We start from the raw sequence: 13,210 nt of genomic DNA, 5'->3' as shown, positions 1-13,210 counted from the left end.
TATATATATATATATATATATATATATATATATATATATATATATATATATAATATAATATATCTATCTATCTATCAAAAAATCACCTCCAAGAAAGCAATCAGAGGCCAGAGGGGTTTTCACAGCACGGAGACACGTTTATTTTTGGACCAAAACAGTAGCGGCGAATGCATTTCGGCATCTTGCCTTCCTCAGCGCCCTGTACTGCGTGGAGTCCTGCATCCTATTAGCCCAATACTGCTGCTGTAAGTAAGCGTGCCTGAAATGCCCCTCCCCAAATGTTTTAGCACACCTGTTGCTCGTTGCATGAATGTCCCAACTGCAACTCCCAGAATACATCATGGCTATGTCTCCAGGTCGGTATATATATATATATATATATATATATATATATATATATATATATATATATATATATATATATCTCCAGCAGGAGAGACATGGAGCCCATCCTGGAAAACGAAAAAGATTGTTTTCTGCTTTAAATGAAGTTTTGCTCGCGTTTCAAGACCAAAGAAGAGTAGGAGATAAAGCATTAACTTACCGGATCCTTCACAAAGAGAACCCCAGAATGAGCATTAAAGTACACAGATAGTATTTGCCAGCATTAATCTTAATTCTAGTACCAGCCAAGAATGGCAAAAGGAGCTAATACAGGTAGGACCTGAGAGGTTTCAGTCTTCTCCTTTGAGTTCAATAACAAAATTCAAACCATGTACAATATATTTCTTCCTAGTCAGTCAAAATACATAATATTAGCCCTTCATCTTTAAACACTTCCACTGCAAAACACAACATTTCAAATACATTTCTCCTAAAAACAATGTGCCTAAAATATACATATATATATTACCCCATTGCACAAGATATAAATACATTTCACCTAAGGCAATAAAACGTAGCTAAAATACATGTTACCCCATTGCACAAGATCACTTAATTTAAAGTTATCAAGGACCAATTAATTTAAGACCTTTAGAAACTACTATACCACTATAAGATATCTTCCTATGCACAGGCCACATCTAGATAACTCCCATCTATTAAAAACATAGCCACTTGTCTAAGATTTAAAATTCTATATTTCATCAGAACTGGCCTTAACAGGGCTCTCTACAAACTACTAAAAACCATAAACAATGTCATGAAAGGTATCAGACAATACATTTTCCCTTCAAACAACAATTACACATTTCGTTGCTAGGTAGGATTACCCTCCTAGCACCAGGACATACTAAAATTGAATAGACAGATTGTAAATTTCTGCAGAGCAAATCAAATACCTTTAGTTGGTAGGGCATCTACATATGGTAACCTCATTATTTTGCCAGGAATGTTTCAGCAGCAGAGTGGAGGTTTTACCATTCAGTTATCTCATATAATTTTCACAGGCTGGCATTTTAATTAGACCCCAAAGTTCCGATTTCGATATCCGAGCTTGTAATAACATTTAATGGTACAGAAGCTCTTTACCTAGCTCGCTAAGCGTTTTTCTGTTTTTGGCCTAATTTAGTTCACTACGCAGTCTGTCACGTTGCCAATGAGTGCGAATTTTTTTAGCGCTGCCATTACCATTGCGATTCCTACACCTGATCATCCCTGCATATGCTAAAAAGCTCCAAGCCGTTAACACAGTTTTCATCCTTACTGCTTGGATCATAGAAGAGGATGTTAAAGACAAAATCTTTTTTAGGAATCTGCCCTCTTCAAGATCGCACTCAACATGATCACTGAAACGGAGAGGATGGGCCCCGTAAAGGAACAGAGGACAAAGTATTCAAAGTAGGCTGTTAAGGGTGGTCTTAAAGATAGTCCACTGTATTGTTTATTACACTTCTTTAACCCACTGTCTGAAGAGAGTGCCCTTGCCTGTAGGAAGTCAAAATGTTCTTTCCACTATAAGTTTTTCCCGAACCACAACCCACAATACGTATACCTGCTGACTACCTCTAATTTGCTTTTACCTAGGTGCCACTTATATTTTCATGTTTCTTTTCTTAAATGAGTACTTTTGTTTTATCCTTATTTATTGTCAGTTTTTATTTCCTATAATATTCATGAAATTATCCAATTTCCTATGCAGTCTGATTTCTGTCAAATATGTAACGATCAAAATGTCTGCATATAGGAGGTACATATAGGAGGTACATAATATGGGTCAATTTCATTTTGGGGCGAATACTATTCGGAGTAGTTAAAACACCATGTAAATCTGCTAAAAATATTGCGTATCTCGGGGGGAGGCCAAAACGCATCCATGTCTCAATCTATTCTTAATTAGTATGTTCTAGTGCCCCCTCTGTAACTACTTCAACCCATGCCCAATTTTCTCTATGAAGTTTCTGTAATATCAGGAAATGCCATGCAAGTATTTCATACGTTACCAGAAATCCCTCAAGTTGCTCACGATCCACAGAATCAAGTGCTGAGCAAAAGTCCACACCTGAACAGAATAAGTTTCCTCCTAACTATATAGACTTTCATGCAAGTGACCACAGGCTAAAGCACCGATCGGCCGTGGAATGCACCTCCTTAAAACCTTGTTCAACTGGTATGTTATTTTAATTATCTGTCCATTCTTTCAATAAACCCAGGATGATTTTTAGAGAATACTTTCCCGCCGACGTCCAGTAAATTAATAGGCCTGTAATTCTGAGTGGCCATTACCTTCCCTTTCTTAAAAATTGGTGTTATTATATAGCCCCCTATCCCGATTTTTTTAAATCTCCCCACTTTTAATGTTCGTTAGAATACCGGATAGAACAGCCATGTCCACCAATCCACTTTTATTTTGATTCGGATTGCCTGTAGATTGCTTGGACCACTTGTTTTTGTCAATTTTAGGCATAATAGTGTTTCTTATATAATTCCCATGGAGAAATGTGCACTAGTCTCCTTTTACTATAAAGGGCTCAGTAGAAGGTGTGTCCACATACCCATTGGAATAAATTTCCTTCAGATATGTGACTTAGGTCTTCCCCCATCAACCACCATAGCTTGCCTAGCTCTTTGCCCATCCCTTTTTCGACAAGGCTCCAAAACAAAGTTTTTCAAGGCAATCACATCCTACATAGTTTTCCAGAATTTATCACAGTAGACGAGTTTCTTTTTGGTTATTACGTTTCTATAGTCCCTTCTTGCTGTGCTGAGTAGAGCTTTTATCCTGAGATCATACCTATATCGTATGGTTCTTTTCAATTTTCTTATCTTAGATTTCAAACACCTACATTCATCATCAAACCAGATTTTATTTTTCCACTTTTTTTGCTTTTTGCCATCTCTACATTTAGTGATTTTTAATTCTATCTTGAGACCTGGTTAATCATTTTATTATACCAATTTAAGCAGTACTCCTGAAATTCATCATCTTTGATTACACTGTGAAGTTGCTGTAAATTAATCAACAAGGATAGGTGTTTCTCTGAAATCCTTTTCATAAGGATTTGCTTCGACCATTTGTAAGAAGAGGATCTTCTCTCATATTGAGTGACTCCCTCTATTGACCATTAAATGAAAGGGAAGATGAACACTCTCTTCCATTTGTAAGACTTCAAAATTCTAAACCTGGCAAAAAAAAAAGTCTGCAGGAATACATAATTTGTAGGGCAGGGATGCACATCCCTTATAACATTTCGTTAGCGGGTTTATCGGAGGCCAGCCAGCCAGTTACACTACCTAAACCATTTGAGGCCAGGAAATGTACTAATTGCAAATCATAAGGAGTCCCAGAATTGCCTGCTAAAACTTTCAGGAGTAATATTGCATGCAGATTACATTTCTTTATACAAAATATCTCATATAAGCAGGTCTAGCCTGTGATAAAGTCACCAATCAATACTATCAAATACAATTAATATGTAGTAAAGATTGTTTGCCTTAGTAGCACATAAATAAACATTTACAACAATTATAAAGTCTGAATCTGAATTCCTTATTGTAGTATTCCCCAAGTACGTGACAAACTAACATCCATTTACTCTTAACCTGGATCCTTTCAACACGGGTAGCAGCCTCAGTAGAAATCATAGTCAGGGCGTTCCTGACAGGAAACTAGGTGCTTTTTTTTATTGCATTTCAATGAACCAGCAGGGGTTCTTCTCACAGACTAGTCAAACACTTCCACCTGCACAGTACGGCAATATTTAAGACAAGCATACTAATATGTCCCGAAGGTAGTTCAGAAGGAGCAAGGACCTCATGTGCAGCAACGGTAGGAAAGGATGAAGAACCAGACCTCACTTGATGAACATTTTGAACTTTAGAAGGGAGAAGCTAGACCGTGAGTTGGCCTAAAGTGTAACGAACTAGAGCACAATGCGTAGGGAAGGTTACTAAATACTACGAAGGGCATACGTTTCTATTCTCTTAAATTAAAGGTAGATTGTTCCAACTGGAGCAGAGTCCTTCAGGAAAAAACTGATACATGAGAGAAGACTTCAGTCCAATAAGGGTTTGTACTTGAACAGAAGCAGACAATCTCCAGAAAAGCCCTAAAATGTACAATTAGAAAAAGAAAGCAAACTGAAGGGTTGCAAGACTTCAGACATTACCAAATGAAAATGCTTATTAGGACTTAAAAACTCCTGGCCAATATCCACATCAGAAGACTATGTACCAATATCCAACTTCTGCTTCTTAAGGTGAACTAGTTCTTTTCCATTGGATACAGTGTTTGGTTCTGGAGGAAGATATGTGCTATAGGGAACAAGCGTATGACAGGAATCTGACATGGACGTGTACATCTTATGATATGTGATAAATCATTTTGAAGTTTGTCAGAAAGTGCCTATTGCATGATCAACTCTGTGGTATTTTTGGTAAAGTAGCCAATCATGCTGCACTACTTTTCCATCTGAACACACCTTGATGGGAGATTTCAACGAATGGTTGGTGCATTCATAAAACAATACTACCTGCCTTTGCACCTCTATGTTCATTAGGAAAAGAGATGGGCCCAAATCAAGGTGGAAAGAAGACAAATAGTGTCTCCTTTTAAAAAAAATAATAACTCGCAGCCAACTGCAGAAAGAAAAAGAATAGCAATAAGAAACAACTGAAGAAGTGTAAAATAAGTGATTTTCCTCTCCTGATTACTAAATGATTGTCCTGGGGAACAGAAAAAAATCGAAGTTTTATCAAAATGTTCATTGGAGAAAATAAAGACTGAGGCTAGAACAAAATATATCAGAATGTTGAGAATGATATGCATTAAAATAAATGGTAAGAGTTATCAGTACTAATCTCACAGCCCAATTGCTCCTCTGCTACCACTTTTTCTTATTGGTTCTTATTCTAATGGCCAATGCGTTTTTGTGGCAGAGGTTCAAGGATCTCCAAAAGCTGGGTCTGGCTCCATCGGTGATTTCAACTTTGATTTACAAGGCTCAGTCAATACTCCTCTGAAAAGCATGTTTAGTAAACCTAGCACAGCGTAGAATTCTGGGGTTTCTGATACAGAAGCACAAGTTCAGGTACTCCCAGAAGAGATGTGCTGTGCTTGTGACCCAGGAAGGAATTAAGCTCATCCTTGGATTTGAAGATTTTAGCCAGACACCTCAACCACATGGAGCCTAATCAATGGATGCTGCAGGTCTGTTAATGGAAACTCGGACACCACCTCTCTAACACCTGGTGGATTGCATCAATTTTGAAAACGTATGATACTACAGAACCCAAAGCCCTGAAGCTTGGCGTTTCCCCCCTGTGAGGTGCACGCTTGTGCTTAGAGGTTCTCCATTCTGAACTAGCAAGAAATACCCTTGTAAGGGGAAAGAACTCTCTCACCACTTCTGATAGGCGCTGGAGATCATGTGACTGCACTCTGTGCCAAAGTCCTCTTACCCAGACGCCAAAGATTCCATCCCACTCCAAGGTTCTGGGTATCCTTTTGGTACTAGTCCCTTTTTGAACATCTAAAGAAGAATGTATTGCTGTAACGCAAGTACACCTCCAGCACAGGAAACACAAGCACTCACCTAAACTGATTCTCCATAAATGAAATATACGTTGTTTGTGGATCCAGGGTCTGAGATTGCTTTCCATGCCCCTAGCATTGCTTAAGCTCAAAATAAACAAAACGCACAAAAGAGGAAGAAAGTGGGTAACTCAAAATAAATAACATGCATAAAAGACGAAGGAAGTGTTTTCGGCCAATCAGAATTACAAATGGAAGACTTAACCCCCTGCCAAACCCGCTTTAGGAGGAGTAACTCCCAAAAAGAGAAAGTGCTGCCCCCAAAACGGAATCTAACAAAGGAGGCAATAATTGCCTCTTGCGTGGAAGAGTAAAGAAACAAACTGGGTGCAGTAGTAACTTAAGCATGTGTAAGGGCTATGTTTCCACATGCGGAGAATGCTTGTGAATGGAGAGCTCAGTAATTCTTACAAGTGGCAGCTTTCTGAAGCTTTTACAGATCCTGCTCATCAGTGCAGGCTATTTCCATGGCCACTGGAATTATGGAATTGTGTGGCATCGGCGATTTTAACGTAATGGAATTGTCGCATTTATCATATAATCGATCATCTGCCACATAATCTGCAGATTTTAATAGAAAAATATTTCTGTTTCTAGCACAATGGTTTAAAAGTTACTAAAAATGTTGTGACAAGTATTGCCATGGCCCTTTCTAAAGCTAACTAATGCCCAGACAGTGTTGATGAAATAATGAAGCAATAAACCACTACAAAATGTGCTGCATAATTCGCTTTTTCTTGCTGCATAATGTACTCCATGCTATCACATAATTTGGCCCACTACGTCCATCATCTTTTGTTTGCTTTGTTCTCTCTAAGTTGGCAGGGTATGCCCAGACTTGGGTCCCTTGCTCACTTTGTCACTGGATTCAAGCTAGCCTGGCTGAGGAGGGGTGTTACCCCGAAACCGATCCCAGGATGCTTGTTTCCGGTCCAGGAAAGACCTGGCCTGGCAGTTCGGGCTAGACTGTTCCCATGAGCACAGGGTAAAAACTGATATGCATATGGCTGGGTACAAACTGGGGTGGCATAGTGAACAAAACAATGTTGAATTAAACCCAGATCTCTTATCTGGGTGTGAGTGGTTGAAAGTTTCAGCACTCCATCCATCTTGTTGCTTGCTTGCTATGTTCGCCCTAAGTGGCCAAGAGTATGCCCAGACATGGGTCCCTTGCTCGCTGTGCCAGTGGATTCAAGCTAGCCTAGCTGATGAGGGGTGACACTCCCAAACCGGTCCTAGGATGCTTGTTTCAGGTCCAGAGAAGACCTGGCTTGGCAGTTCGAGCTGGACTGTTCCCATGAGACACAGGGTCAAGATTGATTTGAGTATGGCTGGATCCAAACTGGGGTGGCGAAGTGAGCTAAAGAACTATGATGGATTCAACCCAGATATGTGTCTGGGGGTGAGTTTCTAAAAAGTTTCAGCACTCCGTCCATCATCTCCTTGTATTTGCATAATTCCAGTGCCCTGGCTATTCCTTACCCAGATTCTAAGCGCTGGAACGTAGTCCAATTGATAATAGGAGTGTATTAGCACTGTATTCAAGTCTAACATCTCAAACCAGTGTCCTATGCTGAGTGCAAACTGGGATGCCATGCAAGTCTTAAAATTGAAAGCGAAGTCAAAACATATTAAAGCCCCTATTTAGCAAACCGCTAGGCTCCCTATCAAGAGCTAGAATGTTGGTGCGTCTCAATGTAATTCACCAGCGACACAGAGTACAGCATTTTTGTGAACACCAGATGGAAGGCGGTCTGCAAAAATACCCATCAGGTGGTGGCGATGCACACAAAAATACTTCACAGAGAAAGGGAGCGTGCTGTTGATCTGATAATGCAAATCCTAGCACTTTTGATGTGCACTGCTGCAATCCATTCATAAAAAAAAAGCCCTCTTGCAGCCCTGTTATTGATCAGCATTCCTGATCAGTCCAAGGTCCGCCTAGTTCCCTTCTTGATGGCAGGGGAGAACACAGATGTCAAACCTTCATAGCAGCCTCGGATTGGTAACGCGGGCATTCGGGCAATGCCCGAGGGGCCGGTGTCTGAGTGCCTGCTGTGGGCTGCTTTTTTGAGCAGTCTGGGGCTGATTTGGGCGGTGTCTCTATTTTCGGAATACAGCCAGCGGCCCAGTGGGTGACTGAGTGGCCTGTCTCAGGCAGATGGGCGCTCATTACCACTCCCCACCACCACCAGTCCCCCACCCCCGGTTTAGCAGCAGGCAGAGGTATCACTCCCTTTGTCTGGCTGGCCGGCCCATTAATGTATGCACATACTGAGCGGGGCAGGGGGTCTCAGTAGAAGTGGCCCCACTTGTTTTCAGGTGTGTTTCACTAGTGTAAATTAATGGGTGCATTTTTATAAGCCCCCCCCCCTCCCCCTCCTTCTTTTTAATGCAATTACACTGAAGCAGTGATTTGAAGAAAGGCATTATGCAAATAGGGGCCGATATTTTTTTATGTGCCCGGGCCGATTTTCAATCCCAATCCGACCCTGCTTCATAGCCAGAACTCTGCCAAAGCGCTCCTGTTATACCAACGAACTTCACAGCAAATACTTTGTCACGCGAAGGGCAGTTTGTCGGTCTGGGCTTTGTATGCAGCCTACCAGTTGATGTGGCCTTTCCATTCGGTTCCTTCTGGTCGTGCCACAACAAAAGTGTTGGGGCAGAGGTGGGGGTTTAACAAACATGGCCGTGCACAAACTATCCGCACAAAAAGAAGGACGAGATTTTCATAAGTTCTTTTGGTTCAGAGATGGAGGGAGATCAAGATGGTCTAGGGACGAGGCCTCCTCTGTAGACAGCACAGTAGAGCAGACATGTGAAGCGCATTCTGTATGGCAAACTCCTCAGGAACACAATTCGACATGTTAGGCGCTTGAAATTAAATGATGTTCTTTAATTAAACCGCTGTGTCCCCCTTTTTGCCTTCTCCAATCACACAAGCATCCAATTCTGCCTGCACTTCTTCCCAAATCTTGTTCTGTAATAGCCCTCTCAGAAGCAGACTATTAACAAATGACAGGAAATTACACTTGTCAGTCCTACGAAAAGGGTACAGTGAAAAGAAGAGCTGCAGTTCTCTATCCATAGCTTGTGTAGGCCACTCCAGCCATTAGGGCAGGAGCCACCCAGGCAAGAGGTAGGGCAGGGAAGGCAGAAGCAGACGAAGGAAGCATCAGTACTGCCCACACCGGTACATTAGGCACACAAGGCAGCAGCCTGGATTATGAGGCACTCAAGCTTGCAGCGCCTCCTCCTGGTACAACACAGAAACAGAGCAGCCCCTTGCATACGAAGTCACAGTCCTGGGCCAGGGGAATCAACAAGATCGCTTCTATGCCCCTGTACTCTTCAATGCAGAACTCATAAGAACAAGTCTAATGTTGAGTGATTGAAGTCTAGCAACAACAAACAATAAAGGTAGGGATAGCTGCATAAAACAGATGCATAATTAGTCAACATCGCTGCATAATTTGGTGCTCCCCACCACATAATTCTAGTGACCCCGATTAAGACATCGTGAGTCTTCTGAAGCAGCAATACAATACTACAGAAGGTGTGCAAACTTAAAGAACTGTGTTTCTTTAATGTTTTTCCTGTTGCAAACTGCCCGTAGACAGCCAGGAAATTGGCATACCTTCATTTTGACAAATTTTTGAGTATGTGAGGCATTGTGTCTAAGTGCCCATACCTTGGCTTAACTAGTATAAAAACATGTATTTGAATAAATAAACCCTACATAAATGCAGTGGGGAGCACCAAATTATGCAGCAATGTTGACTAATTATGCAGCAAGAAAAGACAAGTTATGCAGCATAATGCAGCACACGTTTCCCCCTCATTAATGTCCATTTGACAACTTTATTATTATTATTATGTATCTTATAGAGCGCATGGCTATACCCAACGGGAGTGTCCCGGCGCTGAGCAGATAAGATGGAGTAAGTAAGGCAGCACTGTGGGGCCCGTAAGAATCTACGGTAGACTGAAGAGCCATGTTTTCACTAACTTACGGCAGCTAGGTTCCGATGGGGCCTTCCTGATTTGTAAGGGTAGGGAGTTCCAGAGGATGGCTGCCTTGATTGAAAAAGAGCATCCACCCACTCTGGCCTTGGCAAAACGGGGGATGACAAGACGTTCTTGGTGATTTGACCTTAGGTTTCTTGTGTGATTTGATTTTTGAATTTGTTTTCTTAGGTAGTGGGGGCCAGTGACCTTTATTGCTCTATAGTTGAGAGTTAGTGCCTTGAATAGTGAAGGGTGCGAAGATGTGGTGAAATGTGATTTCTTAAGGGGATATTTCCTATAAGCCTTGCTGCTGCATTCTGTATTATCTGCCGTTTTCTGTACAGATAAGCTGGCAGGCCCAAATATAGACTATTAGCATAGTCTAGTTGGGATGTCACTAGTGCGTGTACAATAGTGTTCCTGCATTCTACAGGTAGTAGGTGAAGGAATTTACTCAAAGCTTTTAGTTTCCAGAAACATCTAGAGGAAAACTGTCCTATCTGGGTTTTGCATGACAAAGTATTGTCAATATTAACACCCAGATTCCTAGCTGATGAAACAGGGCAAGGGGGTGTTGAGCGCTGAAGGCCACTAGAGGTCTGGGCTAGGGGGTGATGGTTGATTAAAAAACAGTACTTCAGTTTTATCGGCATTAAGTCGTAAGTAATTTGTAGTCATCCAAGTGGATATGTCTGCCAGACAGTGCCGAAATTTGGTGAAGGCTGCCTCTGAATGATATTTAAAGGAAAACATCAGCTGAGTATCATCAGCATATGAGAGGACACTGACATCATGTTTCTCAATAAATAGGGCCAAGGGAGCAAGGTAGATATTAAAAAGGGTGAGGCTAAGGGCCGAACCCTGGGGGACTCCGCAAATCAAAGGGCGGGGCAATTAAACGAATCGTTGCAACCTTATTCTCTGGACTCGTCCCTCAAGGAAGGCGTGGAACCAAGCCAACACAGTCCCTGAGAACCCCAGTTGCCCGAGTCTATCGAGAAGAATCATGTGTGACAACGTGTCAAATGCTGCTGACAAGTCAAGCAGCACCTATATTGCACAGCAGCCTTTGTCCAGGGTTTCTCTAATAGTTTCCTTAACTTCTCGGAGTGCAGTCTCGGTGCTGTAACAAGCTCTAAATCCGGACTGCGTGTCGTGCAGAAGCTTGTTAGTTTCCAGAAAGCTAGACAGCCGTTTTTGTACCTCCTTTTCAAGAACCTTGGCAGGGGCTGGCAGAAGGGAAATGGGTCTAAAATTCTTTAGAATGGCTGGATCTGCATTTTTTTTTGAGGATGGGTTGAATGAGGGCTGTTTTCCACACGGAAGGATAAATGCCAGTTTTCAGTGAAGCATTCCAAAGCACATTTAGTGAGGGGTTGATCAGTTAGGCTAGTGTTTTAAAAAATCTAGCCCGGAAAGAGATCCAAGGGGGAACCAGATTTAGTTTTTAGCAGTAAATTAAGAGTTTTCTCAATGCTGAATGGGCTGAAATCCGACCAAGTTTCCATGTGTGAGGACAGAGGTGTTGATGGGATCTCATTCTCAGTAAATGAAGTATAGATATCTTCGATCTTTTCGTGGAAAAAACTCGTTAGGTTCTCACAGAGAGTCTCCGACGGAGTAATGTTGCTTTTCATAGTGTCAGGTTTCATAAAGCTTTGGACAATTTACAAAACTTCTTTAGTGAAGTTATTTGATGCTTTAATTTGAATAGCAAAATAATTTTTTATAGCTGTGTGTTTTGATTCATGAAATTGGTTCACTGCTTTCCTATAAACATTTTTTGGTTCAATACTATAGGTTTTACGCCATATTCGCTCAAGTCTTTTGCATCAGCTTTTTTCGGTTTGGAGATCCTGAGTGAACCAGGGTGCGGAGGGTTTAAGCCTGGCTGATTTCATCTCTTTCAAAGGGGCAATAGTGTCCAAAGCAGAGGTGACCCAGTGATTAAAAGTTGCCACATCGCTATTAGGTTAACCCGTGAGTAGTAGTGACCTATCATGGAGTGCAGGGAGAATGGTTTCAGGGGTGACTTTCCGCCAGTTTCTTCGGATCTCATGCTTATTGTCCCTACGGTCTAGGCTGGTAGTGAAGATAAGATTGAATGGAACCAAATGGTGATCGGACCATGCCAGGGGGATGGATTTCTCAGCCGAAAAGGTAGAGATGTTTGTGAAAACAAGATCTAATATATGTCTGGCTATATGTGTAGATGTTGTGACCATTTGGTTAAGATTTAAGCCCTTAAGAGAATCGACTAGTTGGGAGGCTAGGGGGCATTGTACATTGTCTATGTGAGTGTTAAAATCCCCTAAGACCAGATAGTTTGTGTATTTCAAAGAACAGTCAGCTATCAGGTCACATATATTCCATAGCTCGATGGGAAATGTCGTCGCCATGCCTGGGGAGTGACCTACAGTTTATCAGGTATGCTCTGATTGCTAGATTAGTCCGTTTTCTGCTTGTTATTAATTTTGGGATACTGGTCCTTTCCAGGGCTTTACATCCTATGCCCAAGTCATCATTAAAGATAAAAGTGCACTTTTTACAGTGAGGGGTCTGGCCACCATGCATGAGGATCAATGAGGAGGGATTCATACGAGTGGGGTTAGTGCAGCCTTTGGACCTATATGCCAAGATTTGCTCCCTCGTTAGTACTGGTTTAGGGACTGGTTGCAAATGGGCAGCATGGCTGGCGCTGGACGCGCGCCGGACGCGGACGCACACGCAGACTGGCGCACCTTTGGCGCGCCTTTGGACCTAAGCAAATAAGCAAATGAAAGAAGACCAGTTAACCTTGAAAGGGGCCTTCCACTGTACACAGACATATTGCAGCGTTTTAAGTAAGTTTTGATCCGTTTGAGAGACTAATCTATTATTGTAAAAATCTATCACTATGGGAAAAAGCCACATCCATAGAATCGTACAATTCCATTGGCCCCGCTTTTAAATGCGTGGAGCGCACTCCATGGAGTTTTGTTTCATATTGTTCCCAACTGTACTGAATAAATGTCTTACAATACACCCAATAAACTGTGACAGCCTTGGCTTAATATGTACCTACCTAGCTGAAAAGTTCTAAAGAGATTAATAAACAAGGAGAGATTTGATTGGGGCAACCATGCAAAGCATGACTGTAACATACATTGCTTCAGTGATGGCTCTGGCATTGGTGAGAAGGCTTGAAATCTAGCTGGTGGCCATTTATATACTTTTCTCCCAATA

General features: G+C 41.7%; 1 protein-coding gene across 2 annotated transcripts in view; it reads right to left on the bottom strand.

The window, feature by feature from the left end:
• Positions 1 to 13,210, bottom strand: part of MED13L (mediator complex subunit 13L) — a 916,648-nt gene that overhangs the window by 364,391 nt on the left and 539,047 nt on the right. The gene's annotated exons all lie outside the window — the stretch shown is intronic.

This window comes from Lissotriton helveticus, chromosome 11 (genome assembly GCF_964261635.1).
Source record: "Lissotriton helveticus chromosome 11, aLisHel1.1, whole genome shotgun sequence".
In the NCBI taxonomy this organism is placed as follows: Eukaryota; Metazoa; Chordata; class Amphibia; order Caudata; family Salamandridae; genus Lissotriton; species Lissotriton helveticus.
Note: the sequence above shows the minus strand (reverse complement) of the source record. Positions and strands in the feature narration are given on the sequence as shown.